Consider the following 18,708-nt stretch of genomic DNA (forward strand, 5'->3'; position numbering starts at 1 on the left):
CATGTGTTGGGGGAATGGAGTTTATGATTTGGAAAACAAGAAACAGAGAGAACCAAAGCTGACAGATTCTTCCATTCGAAACTATGTCAGCCTTTCATTGAGGTTCACTTTGGATATCACAGGTTGAGGATCAAGAATGAGACTAAGCCTGCTTCCAGACTGTCACCATTTTGTTCCAGTGCATTCCAAAACTTTAGGCTTGCAGTATCAAAGCAGATTAAATATTTCTGTCACAGACCACTTTTAACAACCCCTGCTTCCCCTTTGTGCAGCCCGCTCTACCATTACAGTACCAACATCCTAAGTGCAGACCTTACTGAGCGTGAAACAGTTGCCTCAGGAGGCAGTGGGCTTTTCACCACTGGAGGCCTATAAGCAGACGGTTTCCCATCCCTCAGGTGAAATTTGACTTAGCATCAAGTGGGGAATGTGCTTACTGAATGAGGTCTGATTGTGCAACAAAATTTTCGCCTCCTCTCCTCTCTCTGCACACCCCCTAAACCTGCCCTGGGGTGTTCTTCAAACCCACCAGAACAGATTTAGGAGGCACAGGGAGGAGGAATGGGGGGAAGTCATGTTGCACAAGAAAACCTTGTACCAGAGTGTGCAACAACTTAGTTGAACACTGCCCAAAGCAACAAGCCCAAATTTATGGCAAGCTTTGAGGACAAGGATAGAACAGCTAACCAAACAGGTCCATGCTTTTATTACCAATTGATTGGCAGCTAGAGAGAAGTGCTCTTACCTTAGACTCATTGCACTGGCTTCGCACAAGAGCTGCTTCCAGGAGCTTTTTCTGCTCAGAGTTCATTAGAATTGAGCACCTGGCAGGACACCCTGTAAGGAGACAATGGACTGGGTTGAATTCAGCATATGCTTTGCATACAGACAATCTCAGATTCAATCTCCAGGTAGGAATGGGAAAGGTTGAAGCCTTGCGTGGTCTAGACCTGTTCTTGGCTTCCTGCTTGTGGTTCATCTGTCCATGAATCCAGGTTTGCCTGTCATGACCAGCCAAACTCTGATTTTTTCCCAAGTTTGTTTCCTCTCCCATGGGGGGTGAGCAAAATGTGCTTTAAAGAAACCACGGTTTAATGTTGTGTGCACAAGGACCACCTTGTTGCCAGTGTAGTAGACAATACTGCTAGATGGACCAATGTCTGATTAACCCAGCAGATGGCAGATTCTTCTGTGTTTCCTAGTCATCCTACTAGTTCTAGATGCTGGTATCCATTTCGAACAGCTCGACAAAAGCCTTGTAAATGAGTGATTGCATCATATCCCACTCACAAGACTCTGTGTTGGTTTTGCTGCAATTGGATAATAGCATGACTACCTCTGGAAGTTATTCCAGTTCCTTGAGTCAAGGGGCTGGTTGCTTTAATAACATTTTTAATCTTTAGAGATGCAAGTTAAGGCCAATTGTCCAAGTTCTGGTCACAACAGAGCCATGGCAAGTCTGTGGAGCTGTGCCATTTTGATATATGTTCACCCTTATCCATATAGGATGCCTGATGGTAGCCAATAATACCCTAGCTGAGATCATTTTCAAGGATGGCCACTGGTGTCAGCCAAGATCTCATCCCTATGACTTGCACTCAGCAGGAGTGCAAAACTTCACACCTGAATGAAGCACATGGTAGTTGCAATTATCTGCTGCTCCACCAACACACTGCAATTAGAAGCAAATGCAAAACACAGCTAGACAGAGTCACGCTGCTATGCATACCTTAGGATATAGATAATGCATAGTGAGGCAGAATTATCCAGCCACACTATTGCTGGGTGATCTAGCTCATTAAAGACAGTTATGAGGTGGCTTTCTACCATAACCGGCCAATTATTAGAAGGGATGAGATGTAAAACGAGTTGCAAGGACGTGAGTCTCTCCATGACCCAGTTCACACATAATGTTAAGCAAAACCATGGCTAAGCATGAATGCACAAATGTTTCCCAACCAAAAATTGCTGAAGTGGGACCCATCAGGCAACAAGCAACAGCACACTGTTCTTTCCTGATGAAACACAATAATCCAGAAAGCTGAGCGTATCATTGGTTGCCAATGCAGCGATAGTGAAGACTGAGAAACTCATGAACAGTGGCCAGTATCCAACTAAACCTTTACATGAGTGCAAGGACTTTCAGGTGTATAATGGAACTTTCTCACCGTCTCTTCTCCCCTACTCAAACCCTAAATCTTTTCCGGGGAGTCCCCCAACCCTCAGGAGCATATTTTTGGATCACATGGGAAGAAGAGAAAGTAGGGAAGTCCCATTGTGCAGCTAAAGGTCACTGTGCCAGCATAATAACCTAAGAATAGCTTGCTGGGTCAGGCTAATGGCCCATCTAATCCAACATCCTGTTCTCGGCCATCCAGATGAATGTGGGAAACCCGAAAGCAAGAGCCAGAGCCACATACAAGAGCCCTCTCCCCTCCTGCGGTTTACAGCAACTGGTATTCAGAAGCATTAGTGCCTCCTACCATGGAGGGAGAGCATAGCCATCGTGGCTAGTAGCCTCACCCTCCACAAATTTGTCCGATCCTCATTTAAAGCCATCCAAGTTGGTGGCCATTACTGCCTCCTGTGGGAGGGAGTTCCATTATTCAACTGCACACTACAAGAAGAAGTGCTTAAAAATAAAAATAAAAATCTGTCTTGAATCTTCCAACATTCAGCTTCCTTGGGTGGCCATGACTTCCAGTGTTATGGAAGAGGGAGAAAACTTTTCTCTATCCACTTCCCCCCTGCCATGCATAATTTTATAAGCTTTCATCATGTCACCTCTTACTTAAATTTTCCCTAAACTAAAAGGTCCCAAATGCTGCAAACTTCATAGGGGAGTTGTTCCATCCCCTTGGTCATTTTGGTAACCCTTTTGGGTGCTTTTTCCAATACTACAATATTCTTTTCGAGGTGAAGCAACCAGAACTGTATACAGTACTCCAAATGCGGTTGCACCATTGATTTGTATAACCAAACAGTTGCATACCAACCAGAAATGTGAGAGCTCATTTATATTGGAATGGATTTAGACACTAGGAAAGGATATATAGTTTAGTTATTATCCTTCCTTGCTCATGACTGAGAGTACCATCCTTTGCAGCTTTAAACTTGGAAGCTAAGACAAGGTTGATTTAACCTCTTAGAAACAATAATCCCAGCTGTTTCAAGGCAGACCGGATTTTCCCTGATGTTACACCTTTTCTCCCTCTTAAGAAACAACAATCAAACATACATTGTTTTGTGAATAAATAAAAGTATTATTTACTTACATAATCTATGTCTTGAAGCAGCAATAACAGTAGCAAAATGAAGGCAGGTTTATAACTACTATCTAAGTTACAAAATGTAAATTCAAAAATAGTGTCTGAGATGCAGAGCTCAGACACGCAACTGCGGTCAGCTTGGAAGCATAATGAAGAAAGTGAAGGCTGCCCAGACAGGAAGTATGTAGTGTTGCAGCTCCCTGCCAAGGCAGACAAAAGAAGTGATCTCACAGAGTTCTCTCTATCAAATTTTAAAGAAAAGGTCTGTGAGCCTCAGCCCCTTCATGTGCCTATCTAGCAAAGCATGAATTGTTGATTTGACTGTAATAATGTCCCACAATTTAGGCTAGTGACTGAGTGAACCCTGAGTTGGGAAGTTAATGGTTTGTTTAGTCCTCAGATGAGCTACATCCTCACTAGGCAAACAACTGCATTATGGGGGGAAATAACATTTGGCCTCCTTTACATGCTGTTGCAATGATTACCAAGATACTGTATGTGAAATACTATTGACACTGAAATATATTGTTGTAGTCATGCTACACTTTAAAGGTTATTTTATATTCTCTCCATGAAGAAAAGGAAAGAACCAGCCAGCAATGAATGATGCAAAATGAAGGCCTCTGAAATCTATAAGAAAGGAAGGTGATCCTAAGAGAGACATTAGCAAAAAGGCATCCTGATGGAGGAAATGTGAGACTGAGACGGGGACAAGATACAGGGTGGGCACCTCCAGCTGGAGACAGGATACTTTTTTCAGAGGCTGAGAGGTAATTTATAAGAGAGATTGTGTATACCCATCCTATCTTTGCCTCTGGTAAACAAATTTTGCAGCTTTATGTTTTTCCAAAAACTGAGAAAAGGCTATAATGAACAATGTTTGATTTAGTCATGTTTTTTAAACTGGGTATTGGCATCATTAAGCATTTGTTTTATTTGTTCCAAAGTACTGGAACCAGTGCTATTTTGTGTGGGGTCTTTTTTTTCAAAAAGAAGTGTCAGTACTCAAATCTTTATAAAAGTGCAGTGGGAGCCAGCACAAAATAGTTGCCATGGGAAGCAAAAAGAGAGGTGACAGCACTCTGCACCAGTGAGTACTATCACAAAAAAGCTCTGATTGCAAAGTCTGGAAATTTTAGTTTACAACTGAAATTATATCTTTGCGGTAAAGGACAAAGTGAAGATCAGAGGAGGGGCTGCACCTCAGTAACAGAGCCTATGCTTTGTCCCAGGTTCAATTCCTGGAAGAGACTGCAGAAATTAATTACCTTTAGGGTCCCTTCCCCTCCTATGATTCAGTGAGGAGCAGAGGGTCTTGATGGGTGCCAAGGTGGCGTTTGAAGAGAGGGTGGTGCCCATGCTTGCCACAGTGAGGCCTCCTGTTGTAGTCAGGTCATTGAAAGTGCTTGACCAGAAAATAGCAAGCAACGTAACAATTAGATGAGGACTGTTATGTATTGAAGTTCTCACCTTGGCCACCAGGGGTGTGTGTATATAGTTTATTCTGCTGCGGTTTTCACTCAGGTCAGCTTATGCAAATGAAGGATTATAAACTGACACTCAGGGATTGGATAGCTGCAGAATATTGTTACTGTTGCGTTGTAGCTGAGTTCTATATAAGCAGGTGGCTGAGGCCTTCAGCTCAGTTCTGTTCCAGCCTGCAAATAAACAAGAGCTGTTTGGAAATCGCTGTGTCGTCTGCTGTGTCCACCCACAACTTTACAAGGACTTTATGATTGCTACCTTTATATCTGACTATTCTTTTAACTGCATCTGGATTACAAATGAACCCTGTTTAGACAGCATTAGACTACCCTGCGTCAAGAGAGCTGTTCCCAGCTTTGGCAGAGTAATTTTCTTCCTTCATCCAGTTAGCAATGGTTTGACTTGTTGTCACCTCTGTAGAGCATCACATTTACATTATTATTATTATTATTTTTAAAAAAATAGTCTAATGGAGAAGAGCGCATTTACAACAAAAGAAAACAAAATAAAAACATGGATAAATCTGACACGCAATTGCAGAAATCACCTTCTGCTGAAAAACCCAAGCGAACAACAAAAACACTCACCAGATGGAAACAAGTCTTGTGGAGTAAACAAAGACAGCAGAAGAGAAAAAGAAAGGAAGACTGACAACACATGAAAAACTTGATTGATGGTCAAGTACCATGGAGTCCACTTCCACACACTTTTGTACCTTGGGAAGAACAATAGCTTTTTACGAGGCATTTGCCCTTTTGCCAAAGTGTAGTTTGAACTGTTACATGCTGAGAGACTTCAAAGAAGTGTGACTAGCCCAAGGTCACCCAGCAGCTGCATGTGGAGGAGCGGAGACGCGAACCCGGTTCCCCAGATTATGAGTCTACCGCTCTTAACCACACCACCACACTGGCTCTGTTTATAAAATGTTTGCAGCCATATTGATCTATTAAACATATAAAATAAAAATATTGATGGGATAATATCTATATTATGAACAATCAAATAGAGGTTTGGTAGACAAGACCCAGTATTGACTTGGATGTCATGTCAGAAATGTAAAGAAAGTAATTTCAGAATTAAAATATAAATTTTTCTTTCATTATTTATGAGACTATATTTATGGTATCATGGCATGTGTGTAGGAAGGGGTGCATGTTAAAATTTTTTACAATGCTGGGGGGCCCTGCTTAAATCACAAAACCCCTGCTCCAGAACTTGAGATGCTCAGTGGACCAGTGGTCTGAATCACTTTATAAGGCGGCTTCAGACTGACTTTAAATCAGCAAAGAGCCACAGTAGGGTTGTAATCATATTGCAAATAAGTCCCAAGGTAGCAAAAGCTAAAACACAATCCCCCCCCCCCAATACAACAATAATGATGAGTTTAATTGTCCTCGTATGGATTAGGCAGGTGATGCTAGAGAGAGAAAACTTCCCGAACTCGTGGAAAAAAATAAGATTCCCAGAACTCCTAGTTCTGGGACACATGCAAGGAACATTAGTTCTTGATTTAGTCTTATGTGAAGCACAGAGATTGGATCAATAAATAAATATAGCTGAGCTGCTAGGAAACAGCAATCATAACATTGTCAAATTCAACAACTTGGTGTGGGGGGGGAGATAAATGCCTCTTCAAAATGAAAGAACTGGAAACTAAGCAGGAATTAGAGCCTTTAATAAGGCAAAGAACGCTCTGGTGCTATTTAAAAACACTGGATCAGAGGCACCCATATAAATATGAATAAATGTGCCAAATCAAAAGGGATTAAGGCTGAAATGAGGTGTTGATGATTTCTCACTGAGGAGACAGGTAAACAGCTGGGTATTCTAGTTATCTGTTTTGGGCCCTGTTCCTTCCAACATATTCATTCCTGACCTGGCAAAGGGAGTGAGTATGTGGTAAAATAGGTAGGTGCATATGATGCCACGATGTCAAATCAAAATTGGAGATTTCATAACACTGTGAGAATGGTCCTGCTTTTGCCACGCTACTTGGACTAAGGCAATAATAGGTTGGCTTAGCATTATGGCCAAACCCAGGCTCATGGTTTGTCCCTCCTGAGACAAATCACAGGTGGTAAACCAGCAACTCTTGGTTTATCTGGAACAGGACAATTGTAGAAAGGCAAAGACCTCAGATTGGTGTAGAGTTATGTGGACTTACGGTCCACTGATTTAAATGGCACATAAGCAGGCCAGCCATGGCTCTTTGCTGCACCATTGCTAAAGAGGTGGCTAAAAGAAAACCCCAACTGTTCCTTGAAGCTTGTGGGGAACTGGTTTATGTTTCAGCCACACACCCCACACAAGACAAAAGCATGTATGTACACCTAGGAGAAAAATGTACCTCTCTAGAATACTATTTTCAGCTGTCTTTTAAACAGCTGTCCCTCAGACACTCTCCTGTTTTTAGCGTGCACAATGATGTCCACCTCTATCCAGTGGAAGGTGGTCTATTCAGGTGAAAGGAGCTGACTTGCCTGCTTCCTTACTTACAAACAGTCCCGGTGGTGGCACAGCCTGTCGTTTTCCTCCTCCTTAGCCTCAGTGCTGCAATTCTAGAACTCAGCAGGGAGGAGGAGGAGGGAGACAAAACTATAATTAGTTGGCTTTCACTTACTCTGGCTCCACCTACTGTTGGCCTCCTGCCTTCCACCCTACCCGCCGCGAAGGGGCACCAGCCACCGCTGCCTCTGTTGTACTGTTTCCAGCTCTCTTAAAAACAATTGTGGGAGCCCAACCACAGACAGTCTCCTGCTCTTTTCAAAGAAGTTGCAAACTGAGACGCTGCTTCTGACTTCCACCTTCAGCATTGCCTGCCCAGTTGACTTATGGTAGGTTGTTTAACTTTCTAGGAAACGTGATCCAGACTTTAGGAACACAGGAGCCTTCTCTTGTTTATTTGGTCTTTCTGCTTCAGGAGACCAAACTGCTTCTTAATGCTGCTATTCCTCATGTCACAGGCACTTAATCCAACCTCATGCAAAACTCAGAACAGCAGTTAACTGGAATGGGCCAGCTCTGTCCTTGCTGTCCCTTGCTGTTGGCACAACTGCCTCTGGACACGTACATAACTTTCCCAATCTCTGCTACACACTGTGGTTTTTAACAATTTGCTTAGCACCCACAGTGCACTAGGCTAACTTACCAGCAACCTACTAGTAATACAGAGGGATGAGAAAATGTCACAGTACTTCTGGGGTCAGGTAAGTTACCTCTCATGCTGCTTCACACTGTTGGAGATTGCAGATAGCGCAGGTTGTTCTTTCAGGATGAACTTTGCATTCTAGACAACCTACCGGTAATTTCCTTTCTGACATGCAGAAGGCAAGGTGGGAGACAGTTGCTGCATCTCCATTTGCATAGATTTGGCTTTGGGGGGCAGAATACAAAAAACCTCCGTTACTACCCAGAGTGTGGGAACCATGAGAATTTAGGGCCAGATCCCATTTATAAGATAATATACATGATCTTAGGGACACGGGTGGTGTTGTGAGTTAAACCACAGAGCCTAGGGCTTGCTGATCAGGTCGGTGGTTCGAATCCCCGCAATGGGGTGAGCTCCCGTTGCTCGGTCCCAGCTCCTGCCCACCTAGCAGTTCGAAAGCATGTCAAAGTGCAAGTAGATAAATAGGTACCGCTCCGGTGGGAAGGTAAACGGCATTTCCGTGCACTGCCCTGGTTCGCCAGAAGCGGCTTAGTCATGCTAGCCACATGACCCGGAAGCTGTACGCCGGCTCCCTCGACCAGTAACGTGAGATGAGCGCCGCAACCCCAGAGTCGGACACGACTGGACCTAATGGTTAGAGGTCCCTTTACCTTTACACATGATCTTAGCCAAAAGGCTGAGAAGCAATCCAGTTCCCAGTTATAAGAAAGAATGATGATGTAGGTGTCACACCTGCTTTCGAATAGATGTAAGATTAAAGTGCAAGAAAAGCAATGTATTTAGAGAATATTTGTTTGGCTACTTTTTATACCTCATAATAACTACTGATATAGTTGCTTCAGATACCACTAGTCAGAAGCACAGGTGAAGCAACAGTCCCCTTTTCCTCCCTAAAAGGAGACAAATGCCACAATACCTTGGTGTCATGAGGGCAGGATGTTGGGGCAGAGGTCCAAGGCATCACTCTGCAGAATGACCCACAGGGTTCCCAAACACAGAAGAGCTGGCTTGTCACATTTTAGCTGTGTGCATATTATACATTTAAAGCACATGAGTGTCTCCAAAAAATCCTGAAAATTGTAACTCGTTAAGTATGCTGGAAATCGTAACTCTGTGAGTGGTAAATTATAGTTCCCAGGATTCTTTGGCTCGGTTGGTTAGAGTATGGTGCTGATCGATCCCCATATTGGACAGCTGCACATTTCTGCATTGCAGGGGGTTGGACTAGATGATCCTCAGGGTCCCTTCCAACGCTACAATTCTATGATTCTTCGTTATGTGCTTTAAGTGTGCTTTAAATATATGGTGTGTATACAGCCTCCAAGACGAGTAAGTGATGCACATTACCATCAAAAGGGGGTCCCCTATAAAATCAAAGAGGGGATAACCCATAAGACTAATAAACATTTCCATCTTAAAAGCCCCGCCCCACCCCAGTAAGTCCAGTGTGTAAAATTCAAGGCAGAGTCTAAAATTTAGGGCTGGCCCCACAGTTGCATAGGTTGTAGAAACAAATTATCACTCCACATCTTAAAGTCCAGTTTACAGAAATGGACAGTGCAACTGACTGACTTGATGTTACAGAAAATGAAGGTGTTAAACACAAAAGAGCATCTTACACAATTTTCCTTACACTTTTGATATCTTTATACAGGAATCATATGCTAATTTGATTTAGACTGTTATCTCAATTAGCTTCATCTCAGAGTCGATTATTCTTTTCCTCACATAGATATCGGATGTCATAAACATGTCTTTCCCATTGGCAAAATCAGCCTAGAAACCCTTAACATCTCTCCAGTGGAATAGTGTATTTGAGAACCCTTGTACCTCTCACTTGAGCACTGACTATGCAAGCTTATGCACGCCTAAGAACATAAGAAAAGCCTGCTGGATCAGGCCAATGGCCCATCTAGTCCAGCATCCTGTTCTCACAGTGGCCAACCAGATGCATGTGAGAAGCCCCAAAGAAGGACTTGAGTGCAACAGCACTTTCCCCTCGTGTGGCTTCCAGCTACTGGCATTCAAAAGCATTGCTGCCTCCAACTGTGGAGGTAGAACAGAGCCATCAATAGCCATGAATTTATCCAATCCTCTTTTAAAGCCATCCAAGATGGTGACCATCACTGCCTCCAGGGGAGCAAGTTCCAGGTTTATTTTATTTTATTTTATTTTATTTTATTTTATTTATTAGCTGAAGGTCAGTTCCAGCACCTCTTGGGTGGGCGCCATTGCCATTCTAAGAGAACAAGGGAGAAGTCTGTGGTCAACTCTGGCACCTCTTTTTCTAGAAAAATAGCACTGGTTTCAGTGCCTCTGAGGAAGATTTTTCTTTCACTCCCAAAGAGGTCAGGCCTTAGTAAACTGCTTTCTTGTACTGTACAGAAATTATTCTAACCATTGCTGTGTGAGCTTTCATAGGTAAGGGCCTACTACATCAGATTCATCATGATTGTCCTTCACTATCCACTTCAACACTTCTCATCAAGTGAGTGTTTGCCAAGAAAATATCTCCTTATATGAAGGATTCATCTGACAATCACAATGTGCACTCTGCTAAAAATCACCAAGCACAACAATGATATCATGGTTGGTCCATTAAGAACGCAAGTGCTATATTATCATTTTAGGGATGTTCCCATCACCATCATCATCATCATCATCATCAGTGAATCCATAACAGCAGCAATTCCAGTTCTTCATGCCTGGCTAAAGTCTTTACTGGGAAGTTGGGAACATAATTATATTAGCTAGGCATGTAGAACTGGAATTGTTGTTATTGTGGACATTTAAATACAGAGGGCCCAGACCATAGGCAGCCATTTTAGAAGGGCTGTAGCTGATTCTGTTTCCCAGACATTGCTAGGGAGCAGGTGGCTCTTCTATAACATTAACCCTCAAATAGCAAGACACTTCTGCATATACTTTCCTACCTCAGGAAAGATAGGAGCTGAATGCTCTCTGGATCTTGTTGGACTACAATTCTTATCAGCCCTAGCCAGCAGGTCAGGGATGATGGGAGTTGTAGTCCAGCAACATAATCCATAAACCAGCTTCTAGCTGTGACCAGCCACATACCTCCAGGAAGCTCAGAAGGACATGAAGGCAACGGCTCTTCCCCATTGTTTGTCCTGGGCATCACTGCTGAATGAACCACTAATTAATGACCAATGCCTTAGGGCTACCTCCTCCACCCACCCATCCCACTCCCTTCCCAACCTTACTGTGGGGTCTTTTCCAACAGGCAAACAGCTTTGGGAAACAACTTGGGCATCCATGACTCATCATGAGGCTTTAGATTTTCACCTGGCTCTCAGAAGAAAATTTTCCTGGGTATGGGGACAGAGTTAGATAAAAATTGTTGTGGTGAAGCTTTCAGAAATGGTCTCCACTTCCTTTGTAGCCCAGCAGTGTTGTTTCTGTAGCTGATGCTCAGTTGGCACAGCTTCTTGACTCGGGTTTCTTATATTCAACAGGCTGCTGGGAAATAGGGAAATATTCTTCATGTCCCTCAGTTATGTCAAGATTGGATTTGAGCGCTGGAGATGGAAGAAGGTGATAAGCTACATTACAAGAATTGGATTTAGTTAAGTGTGTGATTGTGTCTTTAAAGGGGACATTGTGTGTGTGTGTGTGTGTGTGTGTGTGTGTGTGTGTGTGTTTTAGTTGGTTGGTTCGCATAATTTATATACTTCTCCATATTTCAAAGAAATCTCTGAGCCATTTGCTATTATTATTATTATTATCATCATCATCATCATCATCATCATCAAATAAAACAAAGTCTGTATGATTACAAACAGCTTTTAGAAAGATTTTCCAAGATCAGTTTTGATAATACATACATTAATCACAATGGCATAGTGAATCTGATCTATATTTAGGAAAGTGCTTTGTCTGTTCATTCTCTATATCGCCACCAAATGGCACAAAGCTTCCCAAGGTGGGGATAGTGGTCTTCATACACATTGGGATGCCATGCGCCATTTTGAATCAAGATGGCTGCAGCAATATAGGGAAACCAAATGAAGCTGGTAGGGCTGTCTGCTGGATCCAAACCTTTGAAATCAGCTGACAAGAAAGGACTGTTTCACATTAACTTATTCAGCCCACTCCCTGGTTACATACATATATTCTTTAATTCAACCATCAGTCAGAAAAAATACATTTGTACAGAATTAAAAAAAAAAAAACATCTGAAAGAACTTTGAAGGGGGGAAAAGGAAAACATAACCCACAATGGAATGGAGCTAAACAGATAGCCCCATATCAATACAATCAACGATTGTATTGCTTGCGACGCTTAAAAGCTAAAAAAAGAAATTTAGCCACCTGGGAGGCTGTTTTTCTAGTGACATTGTTCAGTAAGTATAAAACCTGTCTTTCTCTGAATAGAAAGCTAAATTGACGTAAAAGTGGAGCTATAAGGTTTTGCCTGAGTTCTACATAAAGAGGACAAGTCAGAAGAATATGTTCGGTAGACTCAACCACGCCCATAGTACAATGACAGGTTCTCTGGGTGTATGGAACTCCCTTGTACCTTCCCCACAATACCGCAGAATCAAGGGCGTTTAGTCTAGCCGCTGTAAGGAGTATTCCACGTAGTGGATTTCCGCAAGATAAGGGGCTGGTGTCAGTTGATATATCTGGTCCCCTAGGAACATCCCTGGTTTCACTTGGGCTATGTCCTCTTGTCTGGCAATATCGCTCAGTCTCCAGGAGATTGCAGTTCTAGCTTGATTGTATGTATGTCATAGACTCCAGGTAGAGGTGTGACAATCCACAGGACTGAACCTCTTTTATGACCTCCCTTTCCCACAATGACTGGAAATCATCCCTCAATGTCAAGGGGGCGATGCCCACTGGCTTAAAACAAAGCTCAGCCATAGCCAAAGCTTCGTCTTCAAGGCCACATATCATAGAGCTTGCCAGCTTGCCAGCCAAACTCAAGTCTCATAACCGCACCCGCCACCGAGGGGGGGGGATCCTAAGGATGGTTCTAAGAAAGTGTGTTTGGACAGAGTCCAGTTTCAGGAAATCCCTACGGGAGCCTAAGAAGATGCCCACCAAAAGTGGTGCCTGCAAAAGGCAAGGAGTGTGGTGGAGTCTCCTTCTTTGGAGGTCTTTAAGCGGAGGCTTGACAGCCATCTGTCAGGAATGCTTTGATGGTGTTTCCTGCTTGGCAGGGGGTTGGACTGGATGGCCATTGTGGTCTGTTCCAACTCTATGATTCTATGATTCTAAGTGGGAGGACTTTCATTTGGAAAAGTCTCAAGGCAACTTTCACTGATTGAGCCTGGTTCTTAGCATATAGAGATCTAATCTGTGTAGCGGCTTTAGATGCATTAGCAGTTATATAGTCTCTATGGGCCAGAAAAGATCTGTTTGATCGAATTATTTGTCCCAGATATTTAAAGCAGTTAACCTGCTCTAGGGAAATCTTTTTAAGGGGTTAAGAGTCCACCGATGGCAGAGCACAAGAAGCACTGTGCAGGGGGCTTGGCTATTGCTGATCAGTGGTGCCTGCAAAAGCCCTTTTCGTTCAAGCTTTGCCTTTACCTGAACCTCACCTGATGTCAGGCAAAGAGCAGATGGGCGTGGCTTGACCAAATCCACCTTGTGGGCAAAATGGGGAGGCCTGGTGGGTCACCAACCCTAAGGAGCAGCTTGGGGAAAGCACAGAGGGGTGAAGTTGGGGCAAGGGAAGCAGGAGCCAGAAAATCCCCCACTGCATGAGCAGACTTCTGATGGATCTTCTGTGGATCTGGTCCAAACTGTCCAAATCCAATTTCCCCCTCTCTTGGCACACAACTTCCCAGGCAGAACACTGCTTTCAGCCCCACTCTTGCTAGTAGGTGGGACCTGTACTCCTAGCCAGTCTTGATGACCCCATAGTTAGTTTTCATGTTTTGTGGCCTGGCCAAGCCGAAGCTGAAATGTAGGCTTCTGCTGTGTTATTTAGCTCCTTTTCAGCTGAAATCATTTGTTCAAAAAAGAGAGAAATTTATTAGGGTGTATGTGTGAGTGTGTGTAAAATCCAAATAATTTCTCCCATTAGAGTTCATTCTGTGCCTAAAAATAACTAAGCAACAGCTCTTGGAAGCAACTGCACAGAGCATCTCTCTCAAAGAGGGGAAGCTCCTAGCTGGGGTACTATACAATTAAACATTCACACACACACAACTAGCACTTATACAGACACAAAGAAGGTGGGCATAGGCTCTGCCTACACATCCCTTTTATTACAACAGAAATTATAACAAAAATGTCACAGCATCCTTTTTTTTAATTAAAGTTCTTTAGAAACAAAAGCATATGTGTGTTTCAAACATGCTTTTATTTTCTTTACAGCTTTCATCTTGCTTGCCCCCACAACCACCCTGCAAGGTAGGCCAAGACAGCGCTGTTCTACTATGTTGACGAGATATTGAGAGAACAAGATTTGTTCTAAGTTCCCCAGTGAGTTCAAGGCTGGGCTGGGATTTGAACCTGAGATCAAAGTCAACATTCAAGGACTGCAGATGTAAACAACCTTTTCTCCACATCTGCAAATATACCGTATATACCCGAATATAAGCCGACCCAAATATAAACCAAGGCACCTAATTTTCCCACAAAAACCTGGGAAAGCTTATTGACTCGAGTATAAGCCGGTTCACCTTTGCCGCTGTGGAGGAGGAGGAGGAACGAGCAGCCCGAAAGCAGCCCTTTGGGCTGCTCCTTCCTCTTCCTCCTTTGCCCAGTTTGCATTTATGCAAGCAGGTCAGGAATGGAACAAGCTGCCTGGGGAGAGTAAAGAACTGCTGTTCTTGTACACTTCTTAAGGAATGGTTGACTGGGGAGAGCGGGTGGCGGCACGAGCGGAGAGAAAGGGCTTCTTTCTCGCCGCCCCCCACCGCCCACCTCACTCAAGTATAAACCGAGGGCAGCTTTTTCAGCACAAAAAATGTGCTGAAAAACTAGGCTTATACTCAAGTATATAAGTACTCTAGTACCCTCTTTTAACTTTAGATTGGAACAGCTCATCTGAGACCCCACATACTCAGAACAAAGCCATTTTATAGGGTCTACTGAACCTACCTGCCTACTTTGATGTCCAGTCCTTGCCACTGGAGCACCAAAGTTGCAAGAAGCCTTGCCAGTATGATCCTCTAAAATACCTAAGCAAGCAGAGCCTGTGCGTATCTGTGCAGGAAAAACCAAGGTAGACCAGTCAAAGTTGGCAGGGTTGTGGCTGGCTAAATTCCCCCATGACCAATAGTGAAGAAAGCCAAAGGAACTTCACCCAGCCCAGAATACCCTGGACAGGAAGATCAAAGTCAAAAGCAAGCAGAATTGCTACAGGCAATCCTACTGTAGCAAGCTGATCACCTGAAAGGAATGAAATGTGCAAAATTCAAACGGACTCCGTCATGACATTCTTGGTGCTGAAAGTGGAATGCCCCAAGCTCAAGGGTGTATTAGATGATAAGCTACATGTTGAGTTTAAAAAGCATCATCTGTTCCAGTGTTCCCAATATCAAGGAGTGCAACGTATTAGTGACCATACGTGATTCCCCATCAGTGATGCTGAAAAAGAACACAGCAAGTGTCATTCTCCTACAGAGCCACCACCTGCCACTGGGTTATAAATGAACCGTGATGAATCATGAAAAGAAAAGACTCATCCCAACCATGTGATCCAGACCACTATGGACTGCCACTCCCTGCTCCCCGAGTTCCCATGGTCTCGCAGATACTTTAATTACCCATCCTTCCTGTATTCTTTAGCAAGAGCTATATACTTTTCATGCCAATTAAATGTAATTCAAGTGTAGTGGATTTCCTCTTTTCTGGCCCTCCCAAGAGATTGAAATGTCATGCTGGTTCTGCTTACTAATACCTTTGCAGACCCATTCTGTGGCTGCCCTACCCCCCCCCCCATGCAGTAATGTGGCATAGCCTGGAGTTGGGAAACAGGGGGCCTTGCAAGTGTATTTTCCCTCTAGTCAATTTCAGGCAAGGACCACTGGCATTTTTATGAAAGAGCCGGGATAGGGACCCTATAGCCCTCCGCAAGTTATTGGCTTCCAACTCCCATCAAGAGTGACCCAAGTGGAGCGGCACCGCCACAGAACCAGCCTCCTGGCAGCACAGTGGTGAGGTTGGCACAGCATAGGGACGCTACCAGGGTCACCAGATTGGCTCCACCATCCTGCTCTGCCCCACACACAATCCCAGGAAGCAATGCCACAACTGGGTGGCCCAGTACATGCTGCCAACCCACTGCACCAGCTGCTCCTGGCTCCCCATTATTCCTGACCTTGGTCATGGAGGCCAACCACATGCAAAGGCCCACAGATTCTTTACTGTGGCCACGCTGGTCAGAAAGCTGGACAAGCACTTTATTGTCTCTCTTTTAAAAGTACAGAATAGCAATGGAGAGTTCCTGGTTCCACCCAGCTGCAATTAAGACTAATAATCAAATAGAAAGAAAATCTACCCATGTGATGCTGACACGAAAACCCCACACATACACTATGTAAAGGAATTAAAAACCTGTCCAGTAGCACCTTAGAGACCAACTAAGTTTGTTCTGAGTATAAGCTTTCGTGTGTATGCACACTTCTTCAGATACACTGAAGCAGAAGTCACCATATATAGTGGGAGGGTGGGGTGGGGTATTTCTCAGAAGGGTAGTAGGAGATGGGTGATTGGCTCAATGGGTATGGTAAACCTGTTGACGATTGTTAATGACTGCAATTAGTCCTACAGGAAAAAGCAAGGGATGCTATGCAGACGACCAAAAACAGCTTTACAGTAGCATGTGTAATGAGATAAGAATCCAATATCTCTATTCAGACCAGGTCTCTCCATAGTTTTCAGTTTAGTAATAAGTTGTAATTCAGCAACTTCTCTTTTCGAGTCTATTTCTTGAAATATGTAAAAGAATGAAAGTATACTACTCTCCCCTTGTTTTCTCTTCCCTCTATTCTTTCCCAACCTTATACTGCCTATAACATTAGTGTCTCAGATCAAATATAACTGATCTGTAGAAAGGACTCTATGAACTGAAAGCAGAGACACTGTATGTACTTTTGCAACCCAAGAAAATCTTTACTAAAACTTTAAAAAAAAAAAGTCCAGTGCTGCCTAATGACTAAGCTGCAATGACACTATCCACACAGGTATTTTTGAAAAAATGGCTCAGCTGCACTGGGCAAGTACATCACAAATGCCACTTTGCTAGATCAACACAACTATTTGGTGAGTCTCTTTGATGAGAACAGAGGCAAGGCCACAGAATGCCGGTCAACTATCAGTTGAATGCAACATTAGAAGTAAGACCTTTTCTTCGTATTTCTGAGGCAGTCAGTGACATGAGTAAGAAGGTTGGTTCAGAAAAGGAACAATTACACAGTGTGTGGTACACAACACCCCCATCCAACTAGCGCAAGGGATGTTGCACTATCAGAATGGAACTTTCCCTTCATATCCTCTGCAGCCCCCTGTACCTCCTCAAAATCAACTCTGGAGGGTTGAGGGAGCCTCTGGAGAAGATCTTGGGCATGTGCACAGAGAGGAGAGAAAACAGAAGTGCTGCTGTGCCAGAAAAACTGTGTTGGTGCTACTCTGGATACAACCCAGAGTGAATAAAATAGTTCTTGTGGGCGATATCCAGTTAGTCATGCTCAGAATTTAACTTAGTTGGATATAAGTCTATGACTTGTAAAACACATCTATGTTTATGAACTGTGAGGATAAGCACGTGGCTTATGGTAGATTTCAAATTAATTATTAACTATATTAGTTATATAATTATACACTATTATTAACTATATACAGTAGCATAATTTGCAAAGCCTTTTAAGTCATTCACAATTTATGGAACTACTGAAATTAACTTGAGTGTTGAGTTTCATGGGATTTATTATTCAAGTCAATTTGAATTAATTTACCTTGTGCACAGACTTCACTTTATGAAAAAAAAATCATTGAGTAATCAGCAATTTTAGATGACATCCTGAATGAAATTCAGCATATGATCTGTGGTAGAATTTCTAAAATTGTACTTCATAAGCAGTTCAAGTTGTAATTTATATAACAGAGAATTTCAGTGAATTTAGGAGCACAACAAGTATACGTTTTCTGACTAATTAATACTTTTTGTATCAACTGGAATGACTATGATTGGATTTAGGCATGTGTTTGATGTGAAAGTCTAGTTATCTGAGACTAACTGAATATATTGCACACAATGAGTAGAGAGCAAGAAGGTGTAATGTTCTAGAACATGGGTAATTCTTTACAGAATTGATATTACAATTGGAATTACTTACGAGTAAACGTATGCTTTTTGGTTAAAACTTTAGGCCAGAGTTCTTATTTGGATTCTAGAACATGGGTAGGCAAGCTAAGGCGGTCCGGGAATCAGAGCGTTTTTTACATGCGTAGAATGTGTGCTTTTATTTAAAATGCAATATTGGCTCCCAGTACATTTTCAGGCAGAATTCCAAGTGTTGGTGCTGACCTTTAAAACCCTAAACAGCCTCGGCCCAGTATACCCAGTGTCTCCATCCCCGTTGTTCAGCCCGGACACTGAGGTCCAGCTCCAAGGGCATTCTGGTGGTTCTCTCCCTGCAAGATGTGAATCAGGCAGAAGGCATTCTCGGTAGTGGCGCCCGCCTTGTGGAATACCCTCCCATCGGATGTCAAGGAAATAAACAACTATCTGACTTTTAGAAGACATCTGTACAGGCAGCCCTGTTTAGGGAAGTTTTTAATGTTTGATTTTTTATCATGTTT

The sequence above is a fragment of the Lacerta agilis genome, chromosome 2 (assembly GCF_009819535.1).
Source record: "Lacerta agilis isolate rLacAgi1 chromosome 2, rLacAgi1.pri, whole genome shotgun sequence".
In the NCBI taxonomy this organism is placed as follows: Eukaryota; Metazoa; Chordata; class Lepidosauria; order Squamata; family Lacertidae; genus Lacerta; species Lacerta agilis.